We start from the raw sequence: 7,926 nt of genomic DNA on the forward strand, positions 1-7,926 counted from the left end.
CGCGCGCGCGCATGTCTTGCAGCCTGGGGAGTAAAGGACAAGAGTTTCTAAGAGCTTCCAGTACCTGTAGAACCCATCCCCACTCTTGGGATTCTATCACCACAGCAAAACAGACTTCCCCTCCTCTTGTATCCACCACTATCAACCAGACTCCAGCAATAATCAGAGCAACTTCTAGAATTCTCAAATTGCGTTCCCCAAAGACTACAGGCACAGACACCACTGCACCCTCTGGAACCTTGTTCAGGTCCTATGTTCAGCCCCAGAGTCTGCTCAGCATAAAACAGAGTTTAAAGAGTCCTTAAAAATCCACTCCTTGAGCTTAAACCAAGGCTCCCTCCCCAGAGGCCAGCAAGAGCTATAAAAAGCCCCGCTCTCCCTTTGCTTGCGTTCCCAGGTGGCAACAGCCCATCTGGGGCTGGGCTTCACCCCCACCGTCTTCTTCCCCCTAACCTCATGGAGCAAAAGCTGGAGTAGACGAGACCACCAAGACCAGATTATTCTCAGGACAGGACCCCAATGCAAGCTCATCACACCCTGTTGATTACACTTAGCACTGTTCTGGATGTTATGTGGGAACAAAGATGAGTCAAACACAGTTCCTGCCCTCAGAGAGCTTCTAGTCAAAATAAGAACAGAGCACAGACCCAGTTAGCAAGGCCAGGCTTTATCCCAGACAGCTAACTCCCAGAGGGGCTGCCAGCATCTCTCGATGCACCTACTTACAGTCACAGGTTAACTGACCCTGCCCAGTTTTCCTTCTGTGACTTGAGGTCACCAATATCAGAAAAATGTCTGCAACTGTTTGGGGCCCTCTTTGCAACTTCCTCTGAGGCCAGGTTATATCTAGCTTTAGCTGGTCCCAAGGCACCAACAGGCAGGCCCAGAAAGTTCCTTCACCACAGGGCCTGCCTGGCGGGCCTATGTGGGCAGTAGGGCACCCTCAGGGGGAGTGGTCTGGCTGATGACTACTTCCCTGAGCCCCACCCTTCACCACCCATCTCTGCTTCCTGAGCCAGGGCAGGGCCCCCAGGAAACCACTCACCACAACTTTTGACAGCACAGCTTTTGACAGCAGTCTGTTAGATGGGCCCCTCCCTTTGAGGTCCGAGGTTTCAGCTTCAGACTATCTGGGTGGAAGCAGCTCAGAGCTGAGCAGTCCGAGTCCAGGCAGGCCCTGAGATCTCACAGTGTCTGTCCATTTGTTATTCTAAATTCTGGCCCATGGTGGACCCTTTTTGAAACTTTTTCCGGGGCTGCCTCTGAGCCTCCATCAGAATCCTCTAGCCACCCCTGCCAAGCTCTCCTAGGACAGCTCTCCCCTGCTCCTCCTCATTTGCCCATCCCCTTCTCTCCTCCCCAGAGCATAACTTTTCTAGGTGACATTGGGAGAGGGACGGATAGCCTTCCCAGCTGATAAACTTCCCAGTGTGAGGCAGCGTATAGAGGCCGTATAGAGGCCAGAAACTAAGTTGTGACTCATCAGGGCTGGTTAGAAATGGAGGGAATCCCAGGGTATGAGAGGGTCAGAGCTGTCCCCAGCTTACCCTGTCACCAAGGGAAGCAGTACCCACCTGAGAGTCCCATATTTTCAACCATCAGGAATCTAAGGTTGGTTAGAAAAACCTCACTAAATAGAAAGTCTGCACTAACTAGGATTTCTATTTCCCCTCCTTCTAAGTCCCCATTCCTGCCTCATATTTAAAATGGAAAACTTTAGTCCTTAGCATGAAATATCTTAGGCTACCCCTGCAGGATTTGGCTGGAGAAATAACAAAAGACTATCATTTATTGGACACCTCTCTAGACTCTGCTAAGCACTTAACATACATTATATTATCTCAATGTTCATTCTCACAATACCAGCTGAGGTAGGTATGATGACTAACTCCAATGTACAGGTGAGAAACACGAGCGCAAAGGAGTTCAGCACCACAGGTCTAGTGAGCTGTCATGCTAGGATTGAACCCAGGTGCATCCAACTCCAAACTCTGCTCCTCAGTGCCGAAGGGTGTCGCTTGAACTGGGTTTCAAGAAAAGGAAATCAGAGGGCCGGCCGAGTGGCGCGATGGTTAAGAACTGGCTTGGGACGCCAGAGGGCCCTGGTTCGGATCCCACATATGAGGGCCAGTGACACTGCCCTCCACAGCTAAGATGCTGAACAACAGCTCAACCTGGAGCTGGGATGCCCTGAGGCGAGAGGCATAGGCTGCAGCCCCTGTGGCAGTGGGTTGCCATGGGCTAGTGTGTAGCCAGCAGCTGCAGTGAGTGGCCGTCCAGAAGCCGGCGACTGATGTGACTCGCCCAGGAAGAGCGCAATGATGGTGCCAACTTGGGCCAGTGAAGCAACGTCCTCCACAACTAGACTGAAGAACAAAACCACAGCAACTTGTCTGTTCCCCTTCCCCCAATTCCCCAGCGCTGTTCCCATCCCCCAATTCACCAATAAAAAATCTTAAAAAAGAAAAAGGAAATCAGAGATGAAGGGAAATATCTCCTTGAAGCATCCCATCTAACACATCGTCTCATCCCTTGCATGACAATTCACATCCACCTTCCCTATCATATTTTTCTACTTATCATTAACATGTTTTCTATTTCAATTATCCATCTTGCTTATTGTCAGCTTCTACCCTCTAGAAGTCAGCTCCATAGGTCAATGATTGTTGTGTATTTTGTTCACTGCTGTGTCTCCTTCATCTAGCATTTATATATAATAGTAGCTACCAAATAAATAACTGTTGAGTGAATGAATGAATGAATGAATGCTTTAAAACAGAACTAACAGGCATGAGTACAGGAAGAAAAAGAGGATGATCTGTCCATTAAGGGGAAGAAAGGAGATGAAAAAAAAACAGAGAATCTGGCCAGGGGCAAGTTGAGGGCCCCAAGATGACCCCTACAGGAGGAAATGAGTGTCTGCCAGGTCCTCTGCAACTCCAGTAGAACCTTCCTGCTGGCAGTAGTGATTTCCAGCAGCCAGTGACCCAGCCTGAGGGCTTCGGCTGGGGAGGGTGGGCCTGGAACAAAGGCTTATGGACTTGCAGCTGGCCAGAGGGGCGGGACAGAGCAGTGGCCTGTGCCAGAGAAGCAGCCTGGGATGGGGGAGGGGGACAAATGAGGAGCTAAAGACAGCCCTCGGTGCAGCTGTAAAGGCAACGCCCTCCCAACGCCCAGAGTCCCCTCAACCCCCAACACAACAGAGAATAGCTAGATGGCTTCACAATTAACCCTCCTAGGTCAGCGCCAAGCCTGGGCTTGTAGCAACCCTCCAGGCTTGAAGCCAGAGACTTCACAAGACTCTAAGGGGTGGTTGGGGGGGTAGAGATGAAGGGACAAGCTATAAATCTGGACCGCAATCCCTTTCCCCTCCAACCCTGGTCATCATCCCTCAGGCCATGGCCTTTGGCCTCCTCCAGTGTAAACACAGTGACCCTGGGATAGCTGTGGATTTGGTAAGGCAAATGTTTACTCTGGGGCAGAGATATTACACTCCAGGGCCGTAAACTTTCACCACTGGCTCCTGGTATCGCTATCTCCTGTAGTACACATGGGATGTACCCAGTAAATTATAAAGCTCTTTGAGGGCCCCTCTTAGCCAGAGTGAACCCTTTATTTTGTATAGGAGTTTATGAAGCACTTTCTACATATATGGCTTCGTTTGATCCTCACCACAGCCTTTATGAGGAAGAGCAGGCAACTAAGTACCCCCACTTTACTCATGTGGAAACTGAGTCGGAAAAGATGCGACTTGCCCAGGTCATGTGGAGGAAAGCATGGATTAGACAGAGTGAGGAAACCTGAGTTCTGGTCCCTATTTGGCCAACAGGGACCAAATCACCGCATATCTCTGGGCTCTTTGGCCTTTGTGTAAATGGAGTAGGCTAATCTGAGGTGCCTGCCAGCCCAAGTGGCTATCAATCTTTGATGCCATGTAGTAGCGCTAGGACTAAAAGTCAGGCAAAATCCTGTGCTGAAGTTCCAGGCCAGTGCTCTTTCCATTGTCCCTGCTATGTCACTTCTAATAAAAGGCAGTAGAAAAACCCCCAACCTCTTACACAAATCCCTCCCTCTGCTTCTAGGATTTGGTTTGCCCCATCCCCAGAACAACATACACAGGGAACCAAGGGGTTCCCCAACCCTCCTGAAAGGAAGTGGGGGCAGCAGAGGCCGCAAGAGTATTATCAGCAGATGTAGAAAGAGATGAGGCTGTCCCAGCACCGCAGGGAAGGGGTGAACAATAAGAAGGGGTACACCTTCTTTTGGTTCTTACTCCCTAGGTTTTCTTCCGGGAATAGTTGGGGTAAAGTACTCCCAGCTAAGTCGCTCAGGATTCCACTCCCAGTCCAGCAGAGAAGGGGCTGGAAAAGCACTTTGCTGAAGGGAGGCCGGTGATGTGCTCAGCACAGGGGAAAGGGGGCTGTCACTACTCTCCCTGCTTATTATTTCTCAAGCAAGGTCGGTTTGATTAGGCTGCATGAGAGGTCAGGCTGGGGAGAGTCTGGGAACCCCAATTCAGGGTTCCCTCTAGGGTGATGCAGTCTGAGTCGCCTCTTGGGGGCCCCAGAGCAGGGGACAGGCCCCTTCCTCTGCCAACAGCTTAGCGAGTGACCTCAGAGATGAAAACTCTTAACAGCGGCCACTAACACCGCCCCCCCTCCACCCCAGGCCACACCTCTCCAGCCTCCCACCATTATATTTCCCACTCCGTTCTTCCTTTTGTTTTCAAAAGTAGCTCCACAGAGTAAAAGCAGATACCTAGAAATGTCTTGCAACTTTCAAGTTTGCAAACTTTATCCTAGCTTTCCGAACCAAAGGCCTGAGATTAGGGAGCAAATTAACCAAACGGACTTCAGGAGTACGCTAGGTCGCGTAGACGGTGGCAGGCAGGGATTTCCGCTCCTCGACACCCCGCTTCTGGCACTCACTGTAATCCCTCCAGGACATGAGCTGAGAGTCCCAAGAGCCAGCACCATGTGGCAGAACTCGAAACAAGCTGCTGGTGCCCCTTGAGCTCCCAGGACCACAGGCTTGGGTCCTTGCTAGAAGAGTCCACCCCGCGAGGCCCAGAGTCCCGGGCAAGGACCAGCCCTCAGGCGACCGAGAGCGCAGGGGAGCGCGTAGGCGCACACAGCCTCGAGGACTTCCCGGGTTTCAAACTGAGCCTCTCGGAGCTACCCGGCGCGCTCGCTTTTGTTTCCAGGGTGGGGGCTGAAGGACAGAAAATGTCTCCTTGCACGAGCTTCCCGCGCTCCAGCCCTGGGCCGGGAGAGCCAACGCTGCCCCAAGCCCTCCTCGGCCGCCCGGAGTCCACACCCCGCAGGGGGCTGCGCGGGTGTCCCGGGAGGGTGGGGGACTTGGAACGGATCTGGGCACTGCCCCTCTGCGGACAGCACTGGCAGAGGAAGAGCCGAGGGACACTCACCGAGTGGTGGCCGCCGGCCGGGTCCGGCACGCACGACGCAAAAGGCTGCCCAGGTGCCGCGACTACGCGGGCGCGAGTTTGAAAGTCGCTCTCGGAAGAGGCTGAGGCTGCCGGCCGCTCCCGCCCACTGCCAGCCCCTTGGCCCTGGACGTGGCCAGCTGCAAGCACAGCCCCCGGGGACCCCAGCCCGCGCACCGGTTCCCAGCGCCCGGCAGGAAGTCGGGGCCGAACCCGGGCTGCAGCCGGAGGGTGGAGAGAGGGAGGGGCGGACCAGGAATGTTTCCAGTGGGTGGAGACTCGGGCCCGGCTGGAATCCAGCAATTGGCGGCTCCGCAAGGGGCCAGGGGAAACTTCGCGGCGCTGCGAGCTGGAGCCCGGGGAAAAGGCTGTGGCGGCGGTTGGGCTCCGGAGCGGCTGATGATTAACGCCTGCAGGTGGGGCAAACGGGCGGCCCCACCGTGTCAGCCCTGCCGTAAGCGAGCCGAGGCGCTCCGGGGCAGCCTAGCTGCTGCATGATACAAAGAGGCACGTGGTGGGGGTGACCCTAGTGTCACAGACCTGATATCACTGCCTCCCGAGAGGGCACCGGACAGCCCAAACATCCCCCATTGTACCAACAGGAAAGGGGGCTTTCCAGTGAGTTATTGGTTGGGATCCGATGTGGAGGTCCTGATCCCACCAGAGCAGGTCACCTTGGCTTTCCTGTGTCGGAAAGGCAAGTCTTGAATTCCTCACGGAAACTCGGTCCCCATAACCCTTTACAGATGTAAATTCAGACCTCAGAGAAGCTGACAAAGAGATGAAGAAGCCGATAACTTGGAGGGAGTCCGCCAAGAGACCTAAGGGGCGGGGGAAAGATGCAGACATCTATGTAATAGAAAACCCCATTTTTGTAAAACGAAGACCTAGAATGTCTCCTGTTTTTATGTCTATATGTAATCATATGGGCATGGAAAGGTACACACCTGGAAAGTGGGGGGGCAAGGACACTCAAGCACATTTTGAGCAAGAGCATACTTTTAAAAACCCGAAATAATTCATTAAAAAAAAATGTCCTGGAAAAAAGATGCTGTCTCCAGCACAAGGCAAGAGGAAAGAAGGCCAGGGTGAGACCCTGGAAGAGGTCTCACTGTTTAGGCATTATCACCAGTTCCCAGGGAGGAGGAAAGGGACGTTGATATCAGAATCATTGGGTATATTTGATATCCGGGTGTAGACAAGTGTGTATAGTAAACGGCGCTTATAGAATTCTTGTTAAAAACAAAAGTAAAAAAAAAAAGCCACTCCAGGCAAACGCAAGCTCCAGGTGAGGGGAGGGAAAGGGCGGGCACGGAAGGAAATGGCTTTCAGGTGACTTTGAAACAGGATCTTGGCGAAGGGTGGGGTTAAGACAGCGGGGCTCCCCGCTCCTGACTTGGGGAGGAGGTATGCGCTGGGCCTGGCCTGCCCTGGAAGTGGGGCCCACATTCCTCAGGGAGGGAGGGTCTGCTCCAGCCTTCCAATTCTGCTCTGGCCGACTGGAAAGGTGAAAGTCGAGATTGCGGAACGCGGGTTGGAGGTAAACAGCCGCCAAGGCTCTACCAGATACAGCCGGCCAGGCTCCGGGCTAGAAGAAAAATTGAGAAGCCCCAGTCCCTTCCTGCCTTCCAGAAAGCAGTCCATCCTCAGGCTACCGACTTTGATGATCTTGCTTTCTGCTCTGATCACCTGAATCCTATTAAGTCCTTCCTGCCCACCTCAAATTCCAGCATCCAGAGAAGGCCCATGAGTTAACTAAGCTATAACAGCACCCTTTACTCCTCAACTAAGGCAGGTAATAGTGTTAATGACAGTAATAATAACTCATTTAGTGAATGCTTACCATTTGTAGGGCCCATGCCATGCAATTTACAAACATTGTCTCCCTCTATCCTCACAGCCACGTTGTAAGTGTCCATATGCCCATTTTACAGATGGGATAACTGGGTATGGGAGGGATCTAGCAATGTGACGAAAATTACATAACCAACAAAAGCAGATTCCAGACAGCTCCAACATTTGAGTGCTTACTATGTCCTAGCCATTATTCTTAGCCCCGTATCCGAACAGGTGCAGTCCCAGAAGAAAGTGGGGCAAGGTCATACAGCTTAGCATGTCGTAGACTGGGATTCATAGCAGGAGAACACTGCTCTTCACCACCATGTGTTCTGCTTTCTTTTAGACAATTGTTATATTCAATTCAGCCCTTGATTATGCCTTGCATTGTTCCTAATTGTTTTAATGTGTATATAGCTTATTTCCAAAAAAGATTTTCATCTTTCCTTATGGTAGAAGCCCTATAGGAAGCACTCAGTAAAGCAATGCTAATTGAGATGAAATAACCCAAAGAGTTTGTGAGAAATCACACAGTCTCATCTTTAAGAATAAAAGTCTGGGGCCGGCCGAGTGGCTCAGTTGGTTAAGAGCTCGCTCAAGAGTTTGAGCTCTGAGCAACAGCGGTTCGAGTCCAGCCCGAGCTGAGC

General features: G+C 52.2%; 1 protein-coding gene across 3 annotated transcripts in view; it reads right to left on the reverse strand.

The window, feature by feature from the left end:
• The window catches only part of PLEKHG3 (pleckstrin homology and RhoGEF domain containing G3), a 67,410-nt gene that overhangs the window by 36,169 nt on the left and 23,315 nt on the right, over nucleotides 1-7,926 (reverse strand). The window contains exon 1 of one of the 3 annotated variants that reach the window (XM_019641319.1): nucleotides 5,426-5,679. The exons of the other annotated variants lie outside the window; for them this stretch is intronic. The gene's annotated coding sequence lies outside the window, so the exon portion shown is untranslated. Of the gene's footprint in view, nucleotides 1-5,425; nucleotides 5,680-7,926 lie in introns of those variants that run through there. 3 annotated transcript variants of the gene reach the window in all.

The sequence above is a fragment of the Hipposideros armiger genome, unplaced genomic scaffold (assembly GCF_001890085.2).
Source record: "Hipposideros armiger isolate ML-2016 unplaced genomic scaffold, ASM189008v1 scaffold_59, whole genome shotgun sequence".
NCBI lineage: Eukaryota > Metazoa > Chordata > Mammalia > Chiroptera > Hipposideridae > Hipposideros > Hipposideros armiger.